General features: G+C 54.2%; 2 pseudogenes; both read left to right on the top strand.

The window, feature by feature from the left end:
- The first annotated feature begins 7,295 nt into the window (after window positions 1–7,295).
- On the top strand, window positions 7,296–8,098 carry LOC148162894 (histo-blood group ABO system transferase pseudogene; annotated as a pseudogene).
- Window positions 8,099–19,482: 11,384 nt separating this feature from the next.
- Window positions 19,483–25,095, top strand: LOC148162893 (acrosin-like; annotated as a pseudogene).
- The last annotated feature ends 1,034 nt before the right edge of the window (window positions 25,096–26,129 follow it).

Genomic DNA, 26,129 nt, shown 5'->3' with positions numbered 1-26,129 from the left:
TACTTTCCTACCTAATTAAAAACATGAGTGTGCAGATCACAGTGGAGAGCACGAGTGAGCGGGAAGATGCCGAGCTCACCTCCTCGCATGGACCCGACAACACACACGGAAGGCCGCCCACTCTGGAAAGGACCTGAAGACTGGAGGACAGGCCTTCTGCAGCGGGGGGTTTGAGGAGAGGGCCACATCCACAGGGCAGCGGGGGCTCAGACGAGGTCCGAAGTCAAAACCCGAGCACAAATAGCCACAATCCAAAGGGATGTCAGAGACGCAGAGATCCTCCGTGGGGAGTGAGGCCATCAAGCCCCACATCGGGTACCCCGCGTCTGAGGACCTCCCCAGGAAGACGAACCTGCATAATGTCTGGCTTTGAAAATCTTCACAGCTTATCTTGGGGAGCTTTGAAAATTAGGGGGACATCACTCTGGGAGAGCTGGAGGCTCCCCTCTTACACCACCAGCGTGGTGCGACACCCCATCTAAGACCTAGCATGGGGGCAGCAGTTTGGAGAATCATTGTCTAACATAGCGTGTGTGCTGGAGGGCAAGGATTGGTAGGGGCTTTCTCTGGGAACAGAAGGCCCGGGCCTCAGCACTTTCCGGCCCTCCTTCTGAAGTTACCCTGGTGTTTGCAGGAGCCAATTCTCACGTTTTCCATCTATCTTGCTAGCACTCCACACCCTGCTGGTCCCCTGTGGACCCACCTCCCCAACGCTCCCACCCCAGCAGGTGCCCCTACAAAGTGGATCAGGCCCCACCGTTCCTGGCGGGCACTTTGGCTGGGACCAGCAGTCCTGCAAGGAGACTCCTGTCCAGGGAGGATGGGAGCCAGTGCGACCCAGCAGCGCACACACAGCAGCTGGGGCTGGGCCTCTCAGCTCACTGTGCTGGGAGCAGGGGTCCTGTATCTGATCTGGCAATCCCACCCAGCAAACCCGGCACCTACGGCCAGGCCTCCCAGCAGCCGCACTGGTACAAGCAGGTCCCCAGTTGTGGAGGCCGGTCACTGCCAACAGTTGGCCCGAGGGCAAGCCCTGTCCCTCAGCACTCCTGCAGCACTCATGACAGGGGACACAGGGTCTGGTGACCAGGGTGACAGTGCTGCCTAGTCCCATGGGACACTTTCTGTATAAGACCAGGAGACACAGCCGACCTTATGCACAGAAACAAACACCATATCAGACAAAATGAGGAGACCGAGAAAATGGGGTGTGAGGCTCAAAGCAATGAGGATCTAATTTGATTTTGTCCAGGTAGTTAATGAATTGCCCTAACATAACTTACTGAATAATCCTTTCATCAGTGATTTCAAATCTATAGTCTTATGAAATGTGGGTTTATTTCTGGACTTGCTTTTCTGTGCCATGATCTGTGGTATCTGCTAAATTCCAAGGCTGTCCCTATTCCAACCAGAGCCTCTAAATTCTCAGAAATAGACTTGGCGTTGCCTCAGAGATATGTGTTTGCGGTCTCGTCTCTTACACTAGACTGCGGGTTCCTTGAGGGCAGGGGATCTTATTCTTGCCGGCACCTGAGCAAGTACGGTGCCAGGGAGGAAGGAAGGGCACAGAAGCCTCAAGAGAAGTGGGCACGCTCCAGCACAGGGTGGTCAGATTTAGCAAAAATTGTACTGGTTTTCCAGCCACGGTAGAAGATGACATAAACAAGTAATTTTTGTTTAACTATGTCCCCTACAATATTTGGAACATATCCTAAAAAAGTCATTTGTTACCTGGCTGAGATTCTAAGCAGGGGTCCTGTATTTTATCTGTGATAAAAAGTGCCCCAGTGGGCACTCACACATCTGGTAAACCGGACCATTTCCCTGTTGTTACTCTGCACTTGCTCCTTAAAGAAACTATTAACGGGTACACGAGAGACAAAAGCCTATACACTCAGTCCAAATGTTCCTCGTTTGTGCCAGGCGCCATACCAACTGAAGGGTTATAATGATGGGCAAAATCCAGCCTGGCCCTCGCTTCATGGAGTTTGCCATTTAGTGGGATAGAGGGCCACGAATCACATGATCAAGCTCATTTATTGGAAAAGTATAAGGTGGTACAAGAATGCATTGCAGTGGACTGAATATGGTGGGGTGGGTACTCAACCCCCAAACAAGGAGTAATTGAGTCAGAGCTCATTATGTATCTAGGAGAGAGAATTCCAGGAAAGAGAACAGTATGTGCAAAGGTCCTGAGGTGGGAGGGCCCAGGTGGGAGGATCTGAGGTGAGTGAGGGAGTAAGCGAGAGGGGGCTGTAAAGGCAGGCCGGGGCCCGATCCTATGGGCCCACAGTGAGTTGGGGCAAGTGCAGGTCTTAGCAAGGCATGACTTAATGCTGCTGCGTTTCTGGAGCTGGCTATGGCCACAATACCAGATTGGGTGGTTGGAAGGGGCCGGTGTGGATGGTACCAGGCATCTCTGGGAGGGCGGACAGTGGCCTCACAGGCAATGGATGGGCAAAAGTAGGCTGCACTGCCCTCAGGCACGGTGGAACCACGGTGGAAGGCAGGCAAGGGGAGAGGCATCAATGAGCCCCTGGCACAGCAAGGGCAGACCTCCACCGTCCCTGGGGAGGGGGTGTTAACCTACGGCGAGAAGGGGGAGCCTGACCTAGGGTGGGAAGAGTCAGGGAGCCCAGGAGAAGGTGTGCACACAGGAGGGCTGATGCCAAGATGGCAGAGCCAGCGAGACCCTCGTGCACCCAGCTGCAGAGCTGGGGCAGAGGGGACGCACGCGTCTCCCAGCCTCCCCTCCATGAGCCTCATGGAGATCCTGCAGGTAGGCGGCATTAGCCCCGCCCCACTTTGCAGGGGGGCAACTGCAGTTCAGAGCCTTTCCCAGATGGCAGAGCTGGTACAGGGCAGAGTCGGGATTCGAACTCACATCTGTTGAGCTACTAAGGCCACACTCTGTCCTGTGTGCCAGGAGCCCCCTCCTGTCCCCTGACCCTCACAGCGATGACATAACAAGGTCCAAGATTTAAGATGGAGAGCTCCAATTTCAGCAGGGGAGGAGAGTGGGAAGGTGGGAAGGCCAATTCTCATTTCCTGCAGTTCTGCAAGGTGATCCGCCCGGGAACCTGCACGGCTGGGCCAAGTTAGGGCACCCAGAGTGGACACGGCCACCCTGGCCACATGCTGTGGTCAGTAGAGGAGCTTGAAAATGCTGAGCACCTGCCTGTCCTCCCATTGGTGCTTCCCCCCAGGGGGTTCCCACATGCAGTCAGGTAACGACCCACTGGGACATCAGCTGCTCTCACGCTGGAGGATCTCAGAAATGCCCCCCCCAACCCCGCCCCACTGCACTGCCCAGTATCCCAGCTAATCTGAGTTTTGAACTAAGATCTTTAAAGGCCCAAGACCCCTAAAAATTATTGTCTACCCCCAGCTCTGAAATACAGCTGACCTTCGAACACTGTGGGGGTCAGTGAGGCTGACCCCACATGAAGCCACAGATCCACATATAACTTTTAAGCCCCCCAAAAAACATAGCTACTGATAGCCTACTGTGGACCAGAAGCCCTACCAGCAACATAAACTGTCGATTAGCCCATATTTTGTATGTAGCATATATTACATACTAAGTTCTTACAATAAAATAAACTAGAGAAAAGGAAAGGTTAATAAGAAAATCACAAGGAAGACAAAATGCATTCATAGTATCATACTGTATTCACCAGGGAAAATTTCCACCTCTCAGTGGACCCACAGAGTTCAGGCCCGAGTTGCTCAAGGCTCAAGTATAACTGAAAATAAAACAAGACTAACATGGCACGACTGGGTGGCTCAATCTGAGTGTCTGCCTTCAGCTCAGGTCATGATCCCAGGGTCCTGAGATTGAGCCCCGCGTCGGGCGCCAAGCTCGGTGGGAAGCCTGCTTCTCCCTCTCCCACTCCCCCGCTTGTGTTTCCCCTCTACACAGTGCTCTGGCCTTAGCTGAGTTCCCACGGTTGTACCTCATTCTCCAGAACATGTTCATTCTCCCCAAGGGAGACTTTGTGTGCATTAAACACCCAACTCCCCATGATTTCTCTGGAGAAGGGGCTATCCAAGTCCTTTGTCTATTTTAAAATTAGGTGGTCTTTTTGTTGAGGAGTTGTAAAAGCTCTTTACATATTCTGGACAACAGTCTCTTACTAGATACATAATGTACAAATATTTCCTTCTGGGGGCTGTCTTTTCACTTTCAGGATAGTCACTTCTGATGTACAAAGATTTGTAATTTTTTTTTACATCTTTTTAAGAGCGAGGGAGAGAGAGTGTGTGAGCGGTCGGGGGCAGAGGGAGAGGGAGAGAGACTCACCTGCAGGCCCTACACTCAGCGTGGAGCCTGACATGGGGCTTGATATCATGATCCTGAGATCATGATCTGAGCCAAAATTAAGTTAGGTGCTTAACTGACTGAGCTACCCAGGCGTGCTGAAAAGATTTGTAATTTTGAGGATATGATTTTTTCTTTCTTTTCTAATGCTTTGGTGTCAGAGCTAAAAGCATTGCCAAATCCAAGATTATGAAGATTTATCCCCATTTATTTCTTCTAGAGTTTATAATTTTACCTCTTACATTTAAACCTTTACTTATTTTGAGCTAACGTTTCTATGTGGAATGAGGTAGGGTCCAGTTTCATTCCTCTGCACATGGATAACCAATTGTCCCCCAATGTAATGTTGTCCACCCTTGTCAAAATTCAGTGGACCATAGAAGAACGGGTTTATTTCTGGTCTCAGTTAAATCCCACTGATCTGTATGCATACCTTTTGAAAAGGGTATGCATAAAAATAAAAATTGTTATTTTATATATTTATTTAAAAATTTTTAAATTTAAATTCAATGAATTAACATGTAATGTATTATTTGCTCCAGGGTGAATGCATACCTTTACAACAGTATCACAACTTTTTCTTGACTGTTGCTTTGTATGAGATTTGAACTTTGGAAGTATGACCTTTCACCTTTGATTTTCTTTTTCAAGATTGTTCTGGCTAACTTGTGGTCCCTTGAAATTCCATATGACTGTTAGGATTAGCTTGTGCATTTCTTCCCAAAGGCCTTTGTGAATTTTCTTGGGAACACATTGAATTTCCACATCGCCTTGTGTTCTACTGCCATCTTATCAATAGCATGTCTTTTCATCACCATGGGGTGTCTTCAGAATTATTTAGGTTTCCCTTACTTTCTTTCAGCAATGTTTTGTAACATTCAATGTACAAGATGTGCACCTTGATTACTTCTATACCTAAATATTTGCTTCATGTTGATGTTCCCTAAAATGGAATTGTTTTCTTAAATTCCTTTTCAGATGATTCATTGCTAGTGTATACAAATAAGAGAGATTTTTGTGTATTGATATTTTGTCCTGTAACTGTGCTGAATTAGGTAACCGGCTCTAATCATTTTTTGTTGATTCTTTTGGAAGCTCTATATAAGATGATGTCATCCCTCGTTTCTGAATAGACAGAGTTCTAGTGTTTCCTTTCACATGTGGATGCCTTCTTTCTTGGCTTATCCTTCTGGGTAGAACTTTCAGTACAATACTGAGCAACAGGTGAAAACCAGCATCCCGTCCTTGTTCCTGATTTCAGAGTAGAGCTGTCCATCTTCAGACTTATGCATGGTGTTTCCTAGAGTTTTAATGAGAAAATTACTCCTTATTCCTGCTTTCATGAGTATTTATATCAGCAACAGACATTGGACTTTGGTTAGAACATTTTCTGCATCAATTCATATGACCACATGTTTTTATTTAAAAATTCATTGTGCTGTATAACATTGCTTGTTTCACTCTATTGAATAACCTTTGAGGTGTTTGTGCAGAGCCACTTGCTTAGGGTGCACAGTCTATTTATGAGCTCTTGGTTTTGCAATTCTTCTGATCTAGCTTCTTACATCTATATTAAGAAAGGTACAGGAATGCATTTTGCTGATTTTGTGGGGTTGGTAATAGTGGATAGGGTTAGGGTTAGGAGTTAGGGATTAGGGTGAGGCTTAGGGTCACCCTGTCCTCTGCTGCACAGAACCCATTCTCCTCTGGTAACTAGAGTGATATTTTCGGAACATAACCTTTGGGCCTTTCTGTGGTATGCTCCCCTCATGCCCGTCCTCTCCAGCCTCATCTCTTCCACCACAGCCACCCTTCTGTGGGCCACCCAAGTGTGTGGTCATCCCACATGTGCCCTGGCCCTGACTACAAGCCTTTGCTTTTGCTGTGCCCTCTGCCAGGATCACTCTTCCGTCCCCTTGCCTCATATCTGACTTCTTCCCCCATTGGCTGGGTCTGGACTTGCCCTCTGGTGACCTGACACATGTCTGCTGGTTGAGTGTGGTTATCCCCTATTTCAATGTAGTGCCCGCCTTCCCAGTGTGAGTGATTTACAAACCTTCCTGGTATGGGGCACGCCCAGGGAAGTAGCCTTAGCACCTATGCAAAAACATCAGTTTCAGAGGGGCTCACCACACTTGATAATGGGGGAACTGCTGTCCTCACAGGGCGGAGCAAGTAGTACCCTTAAAGGGGGACCAGCCATGGGACGTGGTTGGATAAGACTTTGAACCCTTGGGGGCCGGGGAGATGTAGACCTGGACCTGGAAGCTTACACCCTTGGATTCAAGCCTGGGGCCTAAGCAAGCCCCCTCTTCTTCTTGGTGTTGACTTTTGCCTTCCCTGTCCACAGGCTGGACCTGATTCCTGATGTGGCAGAGTTTGAGGGTGACCCCTCCTAGGAATACCAGTGGCTTACTGAGCACCTTGTCAGCAGGATGCCCAGCAGTCTTCCAGGGAGGAGCCTACAGGAAGTGGAGACAGGTCTGTGGGGGCCAGCGGCAGCCCACTCAAAGCAAAATGGGACAGGTGGTAGGCCCTGCTGATTCTAGCCCCTCTGTAAGACAAAGAAATGAGGGCTGTGCCCAAAGGTGCTTCCTTCCTGGAAGGTGGGGATGGGATCTGCAGGGGGGCGGCCAGTGGAGGGCACCTGCAGGGTTTGCCCAGGAGCTCAGCACAGGGGAAGTTTTCCAGGCTCCAGCATGCTGACTGTGGGGCTGCATGGGTTTCCAGCCTCCGAAGCCTCAGGCTCCCCTTTGGAAGACAGGCTGCTGATGGCCCCCATCTCTGGGAACAGACATTAGGGAGGTCCTGCTGGCAGATTCCCTCAGGAAGGTCAGGAGGTGGATGTTCCTTAAAGGAGCCCAGGGCCTGCCCCCATGAAGAAGGTGCACACGTCCAAGGCCCCCAACTCTGGTGTCCTGCTGCCAGCCTCTGGCAGTGACCCTCTTCCTGCCCTGTCCACTCCCCCTGTGGATGCGTGGTCTTCCTGGAGCTGTTCCTGCAGATAGCAGAGAAACACTACATGGTGGGGCATGGGGTCACCTACTAGGTTTTCACCAATCAGCCAGCTGCCGGGCCCCGAGTCCCCTTCCAGGTAAGCCGGAGGGTGGTGGTCCTCATGGAGGACACAGGGTCACTTACTACGTCTTCACCGACCAGCTGGTTGCTGTGCCCCGTGGGCCACTCTGGGAGGGCCAGAGGATGGTGGTCGTCGAGGTCCGCGGCATCCTGCTCTGGCAGGATGTGTCCATGTGGCACATAGCGATGATCAGACGCTTCCGTGAGCAGCGCTTCCTCTGTGATGTGGAAGACCTGGTGTGCGTGCACGTGGATGCAGAAATGAAGTTCTGGGAACATGTGGGCATGGAGATCCTGTCTCCCCTCTTTGGCACCGCACACCTCGGTTTCTACTGGGCAGCCCATGAGGACTTTAGCTATGAGCGCTGGACACAGTCCCAACCCACATCCCCAGGTACCAGGGCAACTTTTACTACATGGGGGCCTTTTTTGGGGAACTGGTGGTGGAGTTTCCCCGAATGACCTCGGCCTGTCACCGGGCAATGGTCGTCAACTGGGCCAATGGAATTGAGGCTGTGTGGCCCGATAAGAGCCACCTGAACAGGTACCTGCTGGGACGCAGGCCCACCAAGGTGCTGTCCCCGGAGGACCTGTGGGACCCATGGCTGCTGGGCTGGCCCCCCCATCATTCCCCGGGTCATGAAAAAGCTGAGAACCATGGCTGTGCCCCAGAATCAACAGGCCACCCTGAACTCATGAGGGGCTGTCCCTGGAGGAGCTGTGGGACCTGCAGTATTGGGCTGTCCCCTGAAGGACCTGTGAGACCCACAGCTGATGGGCTGGCCCCTGTCATGGAGAAGCTGAGATTTGAAGAATCCCCAGGATATCTGGACGTCACAAGGGGCTGCCCCCATCTCCATCAGGGGGTGCTGCCTTGAGCAGAGCGGTCAGAGCAGATTCCTACTTCTGTTCCCTTCAAGGAAACTGTGGAGCCCAGCACTGCTTGCACGGGCATGCCAGCGCCCTAACCAGCCCTGCGCACAGGAGGCCTGCCTGGGGCACAAAGTCCTCTCTTTGCGGTCACTACATTTTGATCATTTCCGGGTCCTTTTCAGCTCAGAATGGCTCCAGTTTTATATCGGATGTTTTTCTGTGTCAATGCTAAGCAACCATCTTAAAAAGAACAATTGAGGGAAAAGGTTTTCTCCATGGTTCTAAACAGACATCTCCTGTTGGGGCTGGGAGCAGCCCTGTAGCAGCCATGGAGCCAGAACGGGTGCTGACCAGGTCTTCCCTCCCAGTCCTTACACCTCACTGCAGCCATGGGGCTTCAGGGTCAGGGGTGCGCCGAGCCACCTCCCAGACCCCCAGTGCCCTCACCACCAGAGGCCTTGGCCGTGGCCACTAGCTTGGCCTCCAGGAGCGTGGAGCCCTCTGGGCTATATAAGGCTCCTGACTTGGTTTTAAATGACTATTTCTGTGCTGGTGTTTGTGAAATGTGGGCATTTGCTCTGTCTGGATGCACATCACCTTGGCATTGCTCAGTGCCCACCAGTGGGTTTGCACTTGTGCACTTTCTCTGGACCATCTGCCTGCACTGTGTCTTAGCAAGCACTTACTAAGCTCAGTCACCCAACAAGGGGCAGAGCATGAGAGCGAGAACTAAGAGACAGGCTCCCTGCTCCTGGGCCCTCCAGGGACTCGTGATGGCCCCGACTTCATGACTCATTTCTTTTGTATTGTGGTATAATGGACATACAGCTGATACCATGAAGCGTGTATCAGTGGCAATAAGTATATTCCCTGTTCTGCACCGTCTACCTCCGTCCATCACCACAATGTTTTCATCATCCCAAACTGAACCTCTACCCACGAGACCATAACCCCCATTCCCCTTCCCCAGCCCCGGCACCCAGCAGCTCCTTCCACCTCTGTGAAAGGGAATACTCACAATCCCTCACAAGTGGGGTCGTCCGGTGTCGGTCCTTTAGGGACTGGCTTATTTCACATGGCATAATGGCCTCAAGGTCTGTCCCTGTGAGCCTGAACCTGACCCACTTTCCCCCCATAAGTGTGGCCCAGCCCTCTCCTGTCTGAGCCGAACCTCCTCAGTCCCCTCTGCTCCCCTCACCTTCCTCCTCAGACTGAAGATGATCCCAGCCATTCTGCAGCTTTGAAGATCTATTCAGTCTGGATGCCAGGCACATACCCCGGGAGCCTCGGGCCTTACCTATACCCCATCTGTCCACGTCAGGTGCCCGCCATCCTCCCCCAGCTGACCACCTGCACCTCCCACAGGTGTCCCCATCTCAGGAGAGGGAAACACCAAGTCCAGATCCTTGGAGTCCTCTGGGACTTCTTGCTTGTTACCAACTCTCCCAGCAGTGAAGTGGCTACTGGAAGACATTCAATGTCCAAAACATTTAAAGGCATACATCAGTCTCTGCTGCCTAAGGCAATGGATAACAGTTGGGGCAATAGAAACCAAGCAGAATCACCAGAAGAAAGGCTGAGGAATGAAGAGCTTTAGGGAAGAAATGTCTGGAAGCCTGACTGCCTCTACCTGACCTTCCGGTGCTCCTCAGTTACTCCTGTGCCTCTGGTATCTTCCTGGAACCCTGACATGGCTGTTTTCAGACAGCTCGTCCAGCAGCACCCTCAGTTTCTGGGAGGTGTATTTGCTGGAATCCACAGTGTGTCCTGCTGCCCCACCGGGATCGCTTTTTGAAGGTGCATCGTCCGGGCCATCTGAGGAGCCAAGACTGTAGGTCTGTGACCTATAGGGATTCTGAGCAGACCTGGTGGGTTGGGAGGGCTGCAAGGTCCAGAGGCAGGTTTTCAGAGACCCGACTCGGGTCCCTGGTATCCTACCGGTTTTGAATCAAAGCCCTGAGATCTTTAAATGCCAGCAATATTACAGCATGGGCCAGAAAAGCAAATGTCCCTGTGCACGCAAACCCACCTAAACTATTGGCCATTTCTTGTCACTTGAGCTGAGGTCAAAGGATTGGGAGTTGGGGCTTGAGGAGGGTCCTGGGCCAGACTTTGTATCTGGGGGACAAAGGCCATCCAGACAAGCTTGTGCTGAGCCTGAGGAGGGGGTCTGTGTGGAGACCCCAGATGCAGGCACCGCTGTCCACGGAGGTCCCCTCAGCCTGCCCGAGTGCACCTGCTGCTGGGGGAGAGCCAGCCCCCTCCTCTCTGCCTGAGGGCTCTCTCCTGCACCAGGTGCCTCCTCTCCTGCCAGCCATTGCCATCCTGCAGCTTGGGAGGGTGGCTACCCCGAGTTCCTCTTGCTGCTGGGGGAGCACCTGCCCCCGCCTCTCTGCCTCAGGGTTCTCTCTTGCATCAGGTGCACCTCCTCTCCTGTCAGTCACTGTCAGCCTGCAGCCTCGGAGGGTGGCTACCCTGACAACCTCCAGCCCTGGGGACAGAGCTGGTGTGGGTGAGATGTGGTCTCCCAGCAGGCCTGTGCGCCAGGTCCCCACAGTGCCCCCTCTCCTCCTGCAGGCTCACTGTGCCACATACCCCCTCAGTCTCCCTGGGCCCAAGTCTTCCTCTATTCGCGGACCATCCTTGACCCAGGCTCCACATGCTGGGACTGGGAGCAGGTCGTCTGGACCTTCTGGACTCTCGCTTCCGTGCCTGTGACATGGGCATAGTCTGACCTCACGGACTGCTCAGAGGAGACCCAGCGCAGGAAGAGGCAGGCCACTGCAAGAGAGATGGCTAGTGACCCCAGAAGGAGGACACAGTCCTTGCAAAAAGCACCGGGCTCACAGGACCCAGCGTGGGATGTGGGTGTCAGACCAGGGAGCACAGGGAGTCCTGGAAGGGGTGGCCCTGGCGGGGAAGTCATTGAAGGGTCCCAGAAGAGGCAAAGACAAGGAAGATGACAGGGCAGAGCTTCCCAAGGAGGTTGATGAAAGGATCAGAGAATTGCAGAGACCCTTGGAAAACACAGAGGCCCTGGAGATGTTGGCTGAAACGCAGTCATTTGGTCCAAAAAGTTGGGTCACAACACCCCAGTCGACACTGGAGGATTTACTCTTTGTTGGTTCTAGGAATCAGTAGGTACCTGCCAGGAGAACTCACATTGCATGAAGTCTAGGATATACTTACTTTTCATTACTTTTCAGGACTAGATTTTTCTAGAGGAAGTGCTAAGCATGGGTCTTCCATTCTTTGCATTGTGCAACTGGCCTCTGTTTTCAGGAGCTGATTCTTGGTGCTCATCACCACTGCTAACCCTGAGGACTGCCCCCGTCACCTCCCACAGTGGACATGACCATGTGGGTTGGGGGGTGCTCACTGATGAAGCCCCAGTGCTCAGTACACAGCAGGGACCCCAGATCCTCTGCTGAATGAGGGTGGAAGGAGGGAGGGTTGGAGGGAGGGAGGGAGGGGGAGGGAGGGTTGGAGGGAGGGAATGAATGGGGGAGAGAATGAATGAGGGAGGGAGTAAATCCACAGAAGCTGGGTCCATAAATCAGGAGTCCTTATTTGGGGTGAGGTCCGAGGGCATCACAGCCTGGGCCCTGGATGGTGGCTCAGGGCACGTCCATCTGTCCTCCCAGTGCTGACCTTCCTTCTCCTTGGACCCGCTGTCATCCTGGATCCTCTCCCCCTCCTCCTCAACAATTCTCAATGTTCCCAGGGGCAGGGTGGCAGGAGGGGTGGGTCTTAGGAGGGGCTTCCCGGATCCTGTGCCCCGGATGACACTGGGACAGTAGCTGCAAGGCATTCTATCATGAGGACTGGGACCGTGGATCCCATCCATCTCCTTGGGCATTAGTGTTGTTCCATTCCCTGCTCTCTCCAGCACCGCTGTGATGAACACTCCTGACAATACGTGTGTGAAAAACCGAGCCAGGGTTTCTGGGGCTGAGTCCGAGGCTGAAGTTGGGTGCACCTGTGGCCTGGGATGGATGCTGCTCACTGTTCTCCCAGACAGGGGTGCCTGACACCATTCTCTCCAGGGGACCTCTACTTCCTCAGGTTCTCCCCAGGGCTGCTGGTCCCCAGACCAGGCACCTGCCAGTCTGAGGGTGACCAGCGCTGCCTCCAAAGGGTTTCCTTTGCCAGAGTCCTTCCCCAGGAGCTCCCGCATCTCTGACACATTTTCCCTTCGTGCCTATCCTTCCGCCTTGGACTTGCTTGTGTTTGGTCTCCGTCCCTGTGGAACCCAGTGACTGGGAGCGTGGTTTGGACCAGAGTCAGGTGAAACCTTTCTCTGCCCTTGGGTTGTGAGCAATGCTTTTGCCCTTTGTGGTGTGTTTTCCAGCTTTCTGCACTTCCCTGCTTTCTGTGTGGGTCTCAGGAGGAACCAGCCCTGTCCTGTCTGGGGTCAGGCTGTGGGGTCCCAGCAGGACCAAGGGTCTCGGCCCTGAGTTTGTGCCCATAATTCCTAAAGTGGCCTCTTTGATTACATCTGATGTGTAATCCTTTGGGGATTTCAATATCAAATAAGGTAAATTTTATGACAAATAAACACAGAAGAAAAGGAGTCCCCTTTGAAGTTAGGGGGGCAGACACAAAGGCCCCTATTGTGTGATTCCAATACCAGAAACATCAGGAATAGGTAAAGGAACAGAGAGAGAAAGCAGCTTAGGGGTTGCCGGGGTCTGAGCTGGGGGAGAAATGGGCAGGGAGGGCTTCTGGTTCGGGGACTCATTTGGGGAATGAGATATTCTGCGGCAATGTTCTGGGCTGTGGTGGCACAGCGTTGGGCATGTACTTAATGCTCATGATGTGTTCAATTGAAAAGAAGAAATTTTATTTAAAACAAATAATAAACAGTATATAGGACATGGAAGGATAAAATAACAGTTAAAATGTACCAGAGAGAAAGAACACAGGGGGAGGGGATGAAACAATCGGGCGGGGTCTCGGGTTCCGGCGATGGAACTAAGGGTGATTGTACAAGGAGCTCTCCCTGCAGGGCTGTGGGCTCTGGATGTGGCAGTGGGAGCCCTGCAGCAGCAGGAGTAGGGGCAGGGCTCAGGATAGGGGCAGGGACAGGGGCAGGGACAGAGGTAAGAGCAGGTGCAGAGGGAGGGGCAAGGGGAGGGACAGGGTCAGCAGTAGTGGCAGGTACAGGATCCAGGACAGGAGCAGGGAAAGGATATGGGTCAGGGGCAGGAACAGGAGCCCTGGCAGGGGCAGGGGAAGGGGCAGCGGCTCTGGCAGGAGTATGGACAGGGGCAGGAGCAAGGGTAGGATCTGGGTCAGGGACAGTGGCTCTGGCAGGGCAGGAGCAGGAACAGGGGCAGGGGCAGGAACAAGAGCACAGGCAGGGGCAGGGGCTGGGGCAGAGGCAGAGGCAGGGGTAAGGGAAGGGGCAGGAACTGGGTCAAGATCTGGTTCCGAGGCAGGGGCAGGGGCTGGGGTGGGGGAAGGGGGAGTGGCAGGAACTGTAGCAGGGGCAGGGGCAGGGGCTGGCGCAGGAGGAGGTGCCAGTTCTTCCTGGACAGCGCCAGGCTCTCCGTGGGCAGGTCCCGGGTCATATGCTGGCTCCTGGTTTCCTCCTGAAGTCACTGCAGGCACCAGCCCTCCCTCCAGATCCAGCTCTAGCTCCTCAGGTTGTGGAGCAGCTGTGAGAGGAGAAAAGCTCACCCATATGCCTGCTCTCTGTGGGCCTTTGCAGAGATAGAGCCCAGCCCAGGGCCTCCCAGAGAAGCACAGCCGGGAAGGAACCCTCACGGGGACTTCTCCCCAACTGCAGTCCACCGCTGTGTGCTCTGTGCCCAGTCGTTGCTCCTGGCCCCACACCAACCTCTGGGGGCTCCTCCCTGTGGGGCCAGCACCGACCTGTCCCCACACACCATGAACACCAAGCCCCAGCCTTCTTACCCTCGGCCTCGGCCTCCGTGGGTTCCGGCTGATGGACCACTGTCTGGTGGACAACCACCTGGGACAGTGGTCTGGGTGGTGTAGGAGGTCTTCCCCTACAATCCCCAGCACCTGCTTCTGGGAACCCCTGTGGGGTCACCCCCTCTGTTGAGGAGATGGAGGGCATGTCCACTAGCCTCTTCTCCATGTACTCCTTGGCCTTCTGCAAAGACAGGGACCGGTATCCGTCCCCGAGGCATCACAGCCCTGCCCGGCCATTAGCACTGTCCTCCTGCCCAGTCCCCCTGCTGCTCCCAGATCAGACACACCTGTGCGTGCACAGCCCTGCATCCGGGATGCAGTGACCCATCCCCCCGCATGTCTATCAGGATAAACCTCGGGCAGAACGCGCAGCGACCGCACACCCCATCCCACACAGCCAGGCTTGACCTTGAACATGACCTGCCCACTGGGTATCTGACCCCTCATCAGCCTGCTCCTGCTCGGGGTGGCCCCACCCTCCATGACCCCTCTTTATACACACATACACACACAGACGCACACCCCCATCCACACACGTGCACCCAACACACACTCACACACAAACACACACACACACACACACATGTGCACACACACACACAGACACACACAGGGAGGGCACCTGGGTCTACACAGGTCATCAGAGTGAGTGGGGCTGGGTGACCGGCTCTGGGCCTCCTGCTGTCACCTTTCTGTCCTTCCGGCCAAATGGCCAGAGGCTGTGGGGAGCCCTGACATTAAATCCCCAGCGGGGGACAGCATCTGCAGGGCGCGCTTTTTTCCACCTGTGGCCTCCAGACCTCGGCAGGCAACATGCGAACATCTCGGTTTGAAGATCTCCAATGAAATGAGCTGGGCAGGGGGCTGTCTGTGGAATGTGGGTCCCTTGTTATCACGGTTCCAAATTCTGTTGGGCTCTGTTGTCAGGGAAGTGAGGTCACCACTGCCTGGGGAACCCTTACAACTTCCTCACACAAGAGTCCCCAGAGTGCCCCCCTCCACCAGCTGCTCAATGCTCATCCTCCCCCCATGCCCCATCCACACAGTGACACCCACACAGCCCACCCACAGCCCCCAGGAGGCCTGGGTGCAGCTGGTGTCTCTGCTGTGAGGGCACAGATCTGGGTTCACACCTGTTTCCTGTGCGTGCCCAGATCTGTGACCCTGGACAGACCCTGTGACTCTCAGGGCCTCCCCAGGCTCCCCATGTGCACATTGGAGTATTCTGGCTTCTACTTCTAGTTACACCATTGGGGTTAGGACCTCTACACATGTTCCATACCTGCCTTCACAGGAGGCTGGTGCATACTTGCAAAGCAAGGATGAGCCAGGAGCTGGACTTGGCATAGAACACAGCTCAGAGGGGCTTGCGTCTGCTCTGGGGTCCAGGCAAAGCCACCCCCCTCCTGCTTGTGTCCCAGCCCCCGTGGGAAGGTAGTAATGAACTGATTCTGACCTTGTCCTCTCACAACACAGACTTCCAGAGGCTCCCATTAGGGTTAGGCTCAGGTCCCAGGGCCTCGTCTGTGCCCGTGTGCTGGGCAGTCCCCACAGTGGCCCCTGGCACCCCTGGGTCCTGGTCACACATCCCTGTGGAATCCCCTCCCCTCCAGGGTGGATGGCCTGTGTGACGGCGCTCTCAGGATTGGAATGGCACAAAATGCCAGGATGTCATTTCAAGCTGGTGGAAGAAAGTCTATGACTTCTCCTGGTTCCCTCCCTCCTGTGTTCATTCTCTGTCTCCTTCTCTGTCTCTGTGTCTGTGTCTCTCACAGGAGCAGGATCTGTGGGTTCCATGGGCGATGTGAGAAACCTCAGAACCCTCCCTTGTCCACGTTTCCATCTCCGGTCCAGGTGCTCCATTCCTTCCTAAGGCCTCCTCACCCTGACCGGAGCAGTGATTCTGGATCCTCTTCCACATGGGGACCCTGAGGCTGCCACAAGGAGGGCCCTGACCTTGGTCCCCAGACTGGTGGCCCTGTGCTCTGCCACGTTCTACGTACCCCGGTCATCAGCCCCCCAAGCCCCAAGTCTGTCCTCTGCTGAGAAGGACCTCGAGGGGGTAGAAAGCATTTCCCCAGCACTGGGAGCACAGTGGGTCAGGGATGGAGATCCAAGGCCAACAGGCTCTTCTACAAGCCTGTGGGACCCTTGGGACACTGCATCTCTGCAGCCCAAGTGACAGAAGAGTAAGCTGAGGCCTTTTGGGCTGTAGCCCCACTGGACTTGGGGGTGGGTATCTCTTCCTACTCCCAAGTGCCCAGGGTGGTGGTGGACACCGGAACCCAGACCCTGTCTTCCCCCAGTTCCCTGGCAAACCCCTGGGCCCCTTGGGGACCCCTGAGCATCAGCCTGGCTTCTCTCCCCTCCCCATGCTCTGGATCTGGGTCCTTGCCAGGAGTCCTGATGCCCTGCCCTATGGCCCAGCTGTCTCCAACCTATTTCTTCTTTCCTGTTGTCCTCCATGTCACTCCCTGGGTGTCCTCCCCTTCTGACCCCCAGCTGGGCAGTCAGAGTGGTGTGTGTGGGTGGGTGTGCAGGTGCGCATGCCTCTACGTCCATCGGATGCCAAGGTCATGTCCCCACATGGGGCGGGGTGGGTAGCTATCCCCGAGGATCTGAGGGGCTCTCACCCACAAAGCGAACCTCATGGGAGGGTTCGGGCTGACCTAGGACTGGAGAGCAGCCCTGCTCCTTGGGCTCTGCTCCCCTCCTTTGTCTTGGGCCTGCCTCTCTTGACCCATGTTCCCAACTGTCCCTGAGGGTTGGACATGGAAACGCTTGAACGTGTCTGCTTCCCTGGGGAAGGTGGGGGACAGGTGCACCAGGCACACAGGCCTCCCTACCGAGAGGGCCAGCCAGGTGTGTCATGGCCAGGTGTGCAAAGGAGACCTGCACAGAGCACCTGTACAGTGACCCAGCCCTGCGGCGGATGTACACGAGACCCATGGCTGTGCACCTAAAGGGTCCCCCTGTTCCCTCACCACCGCCAACTGCTCTGTGGCCCCAAAGTCCACCGGGCTCTACAACCACGGCCTGTGCAAGGTCAGGTGGGTACGATATCTGGGGACGCACAGGTCATTCAATATCCCCCACTGAGCTGGAATGCATTCCAGTCTGCAGGAATGCAAACTCCCTCTCAGGGCCCAGCTAAGTGCAGGGCTGGGCCGGAGGACCTGGAGGCACCAGTGGAGGCTGACTCAGGACAGGGAGAAGATCAGTCTGCCCCTTCCACTTCTCCTCTCCTCCTTTTGCCTTCTCTTCCTGGCAGGACCTGGGACGATGTCCAGCCTGTCCCTGGCTGCAGCCCTGGCTGGATTCAGAGGGGCAGGAAGGAAGCTGGTGTGGAGGGGCCCACCAGCAGGATTCCCATGTAGAGGGGGCCGTTACTATAATGAGGAACCACGTGGGCATTCAGGGATTTCAGCCCTTAGTAGACATGCGCAGTGGCCCCAGGACTCGGCGCCTGCCCCATCCTTCACCCTCTACAAGGCCCTGCATCCTCCCCAGCGCAGTCCTTGTCCACAGCCAGTCCTCCCTCTGGCCCCAGGAAATCCTGCTGCTCCAGGGGCTGGGAAACCTTTACAAGCTGGAGCTGAGCCAGCCCAATAGGGCCTGTTTCCTGGTCCTGCAGCCCCACAGTGAGGAGAGGTGAGGCCAGGCAGGAGTGGGGAGAGGGCAGAGTGGACTCTCCCTGGGGACCATGGCTGCCTGGTCAGCACAGACCCTGCTGTGTGCCGGCCACTAGGGCACCCAGACTCCTGCTCCCGAGCAGGCTCCGTGAGGGAGACTAGAGTGTGGCCCCTGCTAGCTCACATGGTGTCACTCTGTCCTGTATCTACAGCCTGTCCCACCAGCTGGACTCCCCTCCTAGTCGGCCAGCTCACCTTCAGGGTCAAGAACAGGCCATCATGAAGGTCAGGGGCCAGTGCTTGGCTGGGCAGGCAGGGGAGGGCTAGCTCTGGGCTCAGGGAGTCTCTGGCTGGGCTAGCAGGGGCTCTGGAGGGCTGGCCTTCCAGATTCTCTGCTGATCAGCCCTGGATTAGGGTTAAGGCGAGGGTGAGGGTGAGGGTGAGGTGTGAGGTTTAGGGTGAGGGTCGGGTGAGGTTTACGGTTAGGGTTAGTGTTAGGGTTTAGGGTTAGGGTTAGGTTTAGCGTTAGGAGATGATGGCTCCTGATACTCCAGTAAAGATATATAAGACCTACTGGATATTCAGTTGAAGGGCATGTGACCTCCTGAAAGTTATGTGAGCTGAGAAAGTGTGACACTCAGTTAGAAAGTTAGTAGGAGAATGAAGCTCATTTGACAATCTGAAAACTCATAAAACTCAGGAAGAAGCTATGAGGTGTCCTGACACGCAGGCAGGCAAGGGACAACCTCTTGATGCTCAGATTATCTGGTGGAGAACTTACACTCAGGGAGAGGAGGGCACACTGCCCTTCATGCAGGTGGAGGTGTGACCTCCTCACACTCCTACAGGAAGGTAAAACTTCTTAACATGCAGGTATGTGAGGTGAGCATTTGTCATCCTCCCGTTGGTGAGATGCCGTCTCCTGACAATCAGAAAAATTGAAACCTCAGGATATTCAGGTGATTGTGGTGAGAACACCTGACCCTCAGGTATAGGAGACACATCTTCCTGCATGTAGGTCCCAGAGAGGAGCCCTGGAGACACTCAGGTAGGAAACACCAGACCCTGTGATACTCAGCAGTGAATAGAAAAGTGGGCTTTGTAGTCGTAAATTAGAGAAATTCAAAGTGGCTCTTTGAAAAGTGTGCTGATAGTATGTACTTGGAAGAGGGAAAGACAATTTGCCCTACACAGGGTTAAGGATCAATTAATCTGGTGAGCCCGACACCCTGTGACCATTGACATGCTGCATCATCTTGACACAGAGGGACAGACTGCCCCTCAGCCCATGATTTGGAACAGGAACTGTGGTTGCAGCTTGCATGAGGGGCAGACCCTGACACTGCACAAAACTGGATCCTCAGATGATACGGAATCTTTGAAGGGTAACTGGGAATGCAGATCCTGGCCTTGGGACAGAGGGAGGGGGCTGCACATGAGCCCCCATCACCCGAGGGGTGCAGAGGAGCCTGTACAGAAAGCTGGCATCTTGTTTCAGCCTGGACCGGTTAAGCTAAAGGGCTCCTGCCTGGCCTGACTATTGGGGTGGGGGAGGGGGGATGTAGCCATGCTGATTGGTCAGGAGGCCACAGAGCTGTGTGAGGTCACTGGGCTTCCAGGCCAGGCTGGGGCAGGAGTATGATAGAGATGCTTCCAACTGCCGTTCTGCTGGCCTTGGCAGTGTCTGTGGTTGCCAAAGATAACGCCACGTGTGAATAAGTGTCAGGGACACCTCCGGGGGGTGGAAAGAGTGTCTTTTGAATAGCAAGCCCCACCCAGACTCCCTCTGTCCAGGGCTAGGAAGGAGGCCAAGCTTGGGCCTTAGTAGTGCCCTGGGTCTCACGGGTGTGACCCACATCCCCAACTCTGACCATCCTTGCTCCCAGCTTCATCAGCCGAGAGACCCCAGGGCTGACCCCCGGGCTCCTATGCCTCCCGTAGCACAGACGCTGGGGTCCTTCCCTCACCTAGAGACTGACCTCACTGCCTCTTGCACATCAAGTCCCAATTTTTAGAAACCGCTTTCTTCCCACAGATACTGAGGTGCCCCAACTGTGGCTGACCCCAAAGACCCCAGGGTATTGTCATGGCTTTCTTCTAGGGTCCCGCCTCCACCTAGACTCTGACAGCCCCCAAGGTACCCCCAAAATCTTGTGGCCTCGCCCCAGTTCCCAGAACTTCCACCCCTGGAGCCCCACTGCTTCCCACACCTGGGATCATTGGACCTGCCTTGGCTACTCTCCCTCCTCCTGCCACCATCCAAACCCACACTGCAGCCCCAAGACCCCTGTGGCTGTTCTCTGAGTCTCCTGCCCAAAATTGGCTCTAAAGACCTCAAGCCATTACACCTCTCTCTCACCTCCTCTAGCCTCCCCCCTGCCTCGGGATCTCCCATATTTCTAGGGCCCTTATCATCGGTCCTGCTTCCTATGGCGACTTCTTTTTTGCCTTGGGGCTACACCCACAAGACCCCAGAACCCATACTCCTCAAAACCAGTTCCTGAAGCCTGCAGCTTCCTGCTTCCCTACCGCCCTGACAGCGCCTCTCCTCAGCAGCTCCCCCTCGGACCCTCCACGTTCCCGGTTGCCCCCTTTGCCCAGCCCCCTAGCCCTGATTCCCCCATCGTGCAGGTGCGAGGACAGGCTGTGCCTCTTCTTGGTTTGAACTGTGCCCCTGGTCTCTCCTCAGTGCCCCCTGTGGGTTACAGTTCAGGCAGAACCCACCGGGAAGTGGCCGTATCGTCGGAGGGCAGGATGCAACCATCGGGGCCTGGCCCTGGATGGTCAGCCTCCAGGTATTCATGTCCCACAATAACTGAAGGTACCATGCGTGCGGAGGCACCTTGCTGAACTCCCATTGGCTGCTTACTGCTGCCCACTGCTTCGTCTCCAAAAAGTCCGTGTGGGAGCGCATGGAGGGAGGTCTTCAGAAAGGCTCTTCCCAGAAAGAGACATTCTCCAGGGCTCCCTGTGCACAGTCTCCCTGGGGCTCTGGGCCATGTGGCAACCAGGCCATGAGTGGGTGGGCCCAGGAACTTGCTGAGGGAGGGCTCTGAGGATCATGGTCACCAGAGGTTTCTGTCGAGCCCGTCCTTTCTGAGGATGACCTGGCTTGCCTCTGTGCCCACAGAAAAGTATATGACTGGAGACTGATTTTTGGAGCAAGGGAAACTATGTATGGGAACGATAAGGCAGCGAAGCCGCCTCAACAGGAGAGATATGTCGAGAAAATCATCATTCATGAGAAATACATCCCCAGTTTATAGCACAATGACATCGCTCTCATGAAGATCACCCCTCCCATTCCCTGTGGGCAATTCATCGGAAGGGGCCGCCTGCCCCAATTTAGGGCAGGCCAACCTGGAGTTCCCCAGGCCTGCTGGGTGGCTGCCTGGGGATTCTTGAAAGAGAAAGGTGAGTATGGGAGGGGTTCTCACAGTGGTAGGGGCACTGCTGGTCATTCCCTCAGTGGTCTCTGCAGTGCATGGGCCATATGTGGTGCCTAGTGGTGATGTCCACCAGATTCCGGGACACTGTCCCCTTTTAGAGTGGGAGAAACTGGCAGCCGAGTCCCCTGTCCACAACCTCACCACTGATGGCTTGTGTGGTCGCTGGGTGGAAGGGTGCATGCAGCACCAGGAGAACCTGGGCATTTTTTGGAATGGGGTATCGGCTGTGGCTCTATCTGGGGCCTGGAACCCCAGTTGCTACCTTCTGGAAATGGGGGATTGTCCCCTGAAATGGCACTTGGAGAAGAGCTCGAGATGGGGTTTTGTGGTTGCGGGCCAACTCCTCTCCTCTCTGGACATCCATTTCCCCAACTGTCAGTGGAAGGGCCATGTCACGTGCTCTCTGAGCTCTGAGACCCCAGAGCCCAGCCCTCTAGACCTCAGTGAACCTCTGCTCCCCACCGTCGCTGGTCACAATGCGAGAATCCACCCTCCCCACCCGAGTGACTACGATTTCTCTGCAGAGAGGGGACAGGGTTCTTGGCAGGCTAGCATGCCTGGGGCCAGGGCAGCAACGGTTTGATGAGTAGGTTAGGCATTTCAGCTTTCCATAGCTGACCACATGGACTTTTTACCCAGTCACATTGGGAATGAGAAGAGAGACTGAAAACTCTTCTGTCCCTTGATAATGGAAAACTGAGGGCTCCTAATTCAAGGCACTTCAGTCATTTGGGGTTCAAAACTCAGCCTATTCTGGTGACAAAACCCTGGTAGTTTCAGTATGCTTCCTGTAACTCTTCTTCCCTCGCTCAGGGCTGCCCCCCTTCTCTGATTGGGTTGCTTCTCCTCCCGGGCACACCCGTTTTCACTGGCCTTTGCTGGCCCTTCCCTCCCCGACCTGGGGTATCAACCTCTATCTGGCTATTGATGTCCATAGCTCTGCTGAGGCCTCTAGAGCATTCTTCTTGTCCCACCCCCGGCCTACCCTGCTCTGCCCACCCACGCAAACAGGTGCGCAGTGTCCCAGGGTTCTTGGAGTCCCTGGGGGGCTGATCTCAGCGTTCCCATCTACACTCCCAACCCTACCACCACCTTTGCTGTCCTATCTCTCAAAAGGATTATAGGCTCCCAGCTACACCCTGGACATCAAACAAGGCCTCTTTTGTTCTAGAATCCTCCTCAACTTAGTGGGATTTCTACCATCTTCTGGTGAATCCCTCCCCCACTGGTAAGGCCAAGTCTTAAAGAAATCCCCAGCCTCCAAATTTCTGTGACATTCTTGCAGACCTTCCTTTTTCTACCTCCTCCTTGAGCCCATATGCTTCTGGGGTAATCCTCCTTTTCCATTGAATTTCAGGTTCTTGTGGACTTTTTAGCATTTAAAGCCAAGGTGTTGGGATTGAGAAAACCCTGTTCTCTTCCAGGTCATCTGGCTCTTCCATAGATCTAAAAGGTCACCACAAGCAACCAGGCTTGTTGTGGTGGTCATTTCCATGTCACCCCTGCCGTGGGGACAGTGCAAGTACAAAACTAACCCTGCTTGGGTGGTATGCAAAGTTGACCTGAAGGGCCTGGAGACACAGTCCAAGCCACACAAACACACAGTCTGAATGCTGTGTGCCTAGCTCCATCCACTTTCCTCCACTTGGTTCTGGCTTCCCACTTGGCCTCCACTGCCATGTTCCAAGTGTGATCCGCCACCTCTCCACCCGGATGCAGGCGATTTCAGACCCACCCACCAGGCTGTGGCTGGGCTGTGGGTGCGGCCGTGGTGGGGGGAGGCCACTTGATGAAGAGGGGATAGCTGCCCCTATAGCCAGGTGTGAGGTTGGCTGATGGAATCATAGCCTGGGCTGGGCCTTTCTTAACCCAAAGGTCATGATGGAGCCTCTGGGGCTGTACAGGATGTTCTGACCTGCCTTCCGGTTATTCCAACCACCCATGCCCCTGACCGATCTGTGTGTGTGGAGGCCATCCTGCAGCTCCTCCTTCTCTGTAACTTCAAAACGGATGGGAGGCATGTGGGGAGGACTCATCTGCCCAGCTCCAGCAGATCCTGTCCAGAACTGAGCTAAGGTGTTAACGGCAGATGAAAAGCAATGAGGGGGACTTAGAGCCGTACTGTGGGGAAATGAAATGTGTGTCCTGGATTTGAGTGTAGAGAGGAAAACCTTGGTCCGAATCCAAGCCACACCACATCCCTACAAGAGTGTTTGGGCAAGTGGTGCTCCAAGCTCTTGATTCGAGGCAAGATGAGTAACAGCGCTTAACACAGGGGGTGACTGTGGGGTGTAAATGAGGTGACACATCCTGGCTGTAGCTGTGAATAATCATCTGGCATCAACACACATTCCTGCAGCCACATCTGCTCATCCTCCATGCACTGCACCTCCTCTTCACCTGCATATGCCTCCAACACTCCGCATGCTTCACAAGTGTCTGAGGAGAAGCCAGGGGCATTGACCTTCATGGATTTTAGGTTGAAGTAGAGCATTTCAAGTCGATGGGGGTTCCGTGGAGGGAGGAGGCAGGTCTTTCCCAAAACATGTCTTCTGTGATTGCTGACCACCAAGCCGCCTTGCTGTAGCCTACAGGATCGCACCTACACTGCAGGAGGCCCATGGGAACCTCATCGAACTCGAATTTGTAACTCCACAGAGTGGTACAATGGGTGCATTTGTCCAACCAATGGGTGTGCAGGGTACCCTGAAGGCAAGATCGACACCTGTCAGGTAACTTTCCTTTGGGCGCCCCTTTCCCTGTCAACACCTCTTTTGTGAATCCCTGAACTCCACTCCCTCCAGGGACCTGCTTCAGTGACCCTTTCCCTGGTCCCATCTCATAGCAGTGAGGATGGGAGGTGATACCTGGGGCCCCTACAAAGAACCAGTCACCACACAGAGAGCTTTATCCCACCGTGACACAGAGATCATATCACCCGAACACCACCCTAGAAGAGAAGGCTTACCTCTCCTCACCAGAATACAAAACCTTCCAATCCACTTGTACACACATGCCCATGCATGCATAAAGCTTCACACATGGACACATGGGTGGCTTATCTTCCCTCCTCACTGCAAGGAGACCCGTGACAATCCATCCCCTTCTCACATCCACCTGAAGCTGTTGATACCAACTCAAAGTTTACCACCACCACTTGTGTTCATGGCAGCAAGAAGCCATGGGACTGAAGAAACTGTCCTTCCAGAGCCTATGGCCCTTCTGGGCAGGGGAAAAGTGGCTCAGACAGAGAGTGCCTTCTGTGACCTTCTGGGCAGGGGGACAGCGGCGGGCCTCTCATGTGCAGAGACAACGTGGCAAACACCTATGTGGTCATGGGAGTCACAAGCTGGGGGTAGACTGTGACTGAACTAAGTGTCCTGGAGTCTACATGGCCAACTGGCCCTACCTGAACTGGACTGCTTCCAAGATTGGTTCTAATGCCTTGCACATGGCTCAATCGCCCACCCCTCCCCATCAGACTTTTCAAGAAATCCCGGCCTGACAACCCTCTGCCCGCCCTTCTGCTCGCCCTCCTTGGTACTTCCAACACCCTCCTTGACCTCCTCCCAGCCCCCCTGCATCTCGACCTCGACCTTGACCCAAACCCCCGGCGCCAACTCCAGCCCCACCCCCACTCCCACCTGCTCCCTCACCTATCACTAAAGCTCCCCAAGTACTTTATGTTGCCAAGCAACTACAGCAAATCACAGAGATCTTGAAGGGGAAGACCTTTTCTAATGAAAAGGGGTATTACGAAATGGAGACCACAGATCTCCCAGAACAGACCGCTGCCTCCTGATCTGACCCCACTCCAAACAGACGCAGTGAGCACTTTACTCCCAAGAAAACAAAGATGAAATCAATAAATATAAACATAAATTTATCTATCTATCTATCTATCTATCTAATCTATGAAGGGATGATTTCTGGACTTCTTCCTACCTGCCCTCCCCAACATAATCCAAACTCACCCCCAGCAAATCTGTCTTCCCTCTGTCACCCTCAAATAGGGTGGAAATGCTTGTGTGTCAGGGGTCATTGTGGTTTCCTAAATCTAGATTTTTGAAGTTGGAACAAGGCGATCTGTGGTGACAGGCCGGTATGGTCTGGATCTCACACTCAGAGTCTCTGCTTATTAAATCAGTGCAGTTGGGCCCTACAGCACTTCTGTGAGGTGAGCTGACTCAGAAGGAGGGATGTGGGTCTGAGTCCATTGGAGAATGACCCCAGTCTGAAGTTTTGTAGCGTGGCCATCTGATGCTCAGTCCACATGGCCAACCCCAGGCAGGAGTCTGCCCTCAACCAGAATTGCTTATGTCCATCTGTGATGTCCTGAGAAAGAGATCTCAATGGCCTCAGGTCAACTGCCCACTCTGGTCAGGGCCCAGATCAAGCCTAAATGATGGATTAGCCTCTTGAGAAATAAAGATGGCAGGCTCCAGAAAGAAACCCCTGGGCTCCTGGCTGGGCCGTTGCTGCAACAAGCAACAGTCTCATACCTGGTCACCTGTTCACTGTGTGCACATGTTTCAAGTGCAATATGGTCCTATGTTTTGGTTGCAAAGATAGATGGCATAGGGTACAGGAGCATGAGGGAGGAACTTTGGGTGAGCAAGGCCAAGGACCCTGACTTTTCCTGCTGGGGCTGCAACAGGGAATGATGAAGCAGGCATGAGTATTTTCACGATTCGTCAGTCTACCTGGGTTCAAATAAACCCCCTACTTTACCCCTCATCAGCTATGTGGCTTTGGGAATATGGCCAGAGGGTTGTGTGACAATGAAAGTAGGACAGATGTGAAGTTTTCAGAGCAGAGCGTGACAGTCCATACATG

This window comes from Eumetopias jubatus, unplaced genomic scaffold (genome assembly GCF_037043125.1).
Source record: "Eumetopias jubatus isolate StellerSeaLion01/CBP00866 unplaced genomic scaffold, mEumJub1_p1.0 scaffold_12, whole genome shotgun sequence".
NCBI lineage: Eukaryota > Metazoa > Chordata > Mammalia > Carnivora > Otariidae > Eumetopias > Eumetopias jubatus.
Note: the sequence above shows the minus strand (reverse complement) of the source record. Positions and strands in the feature narration are given on the sequence as shown.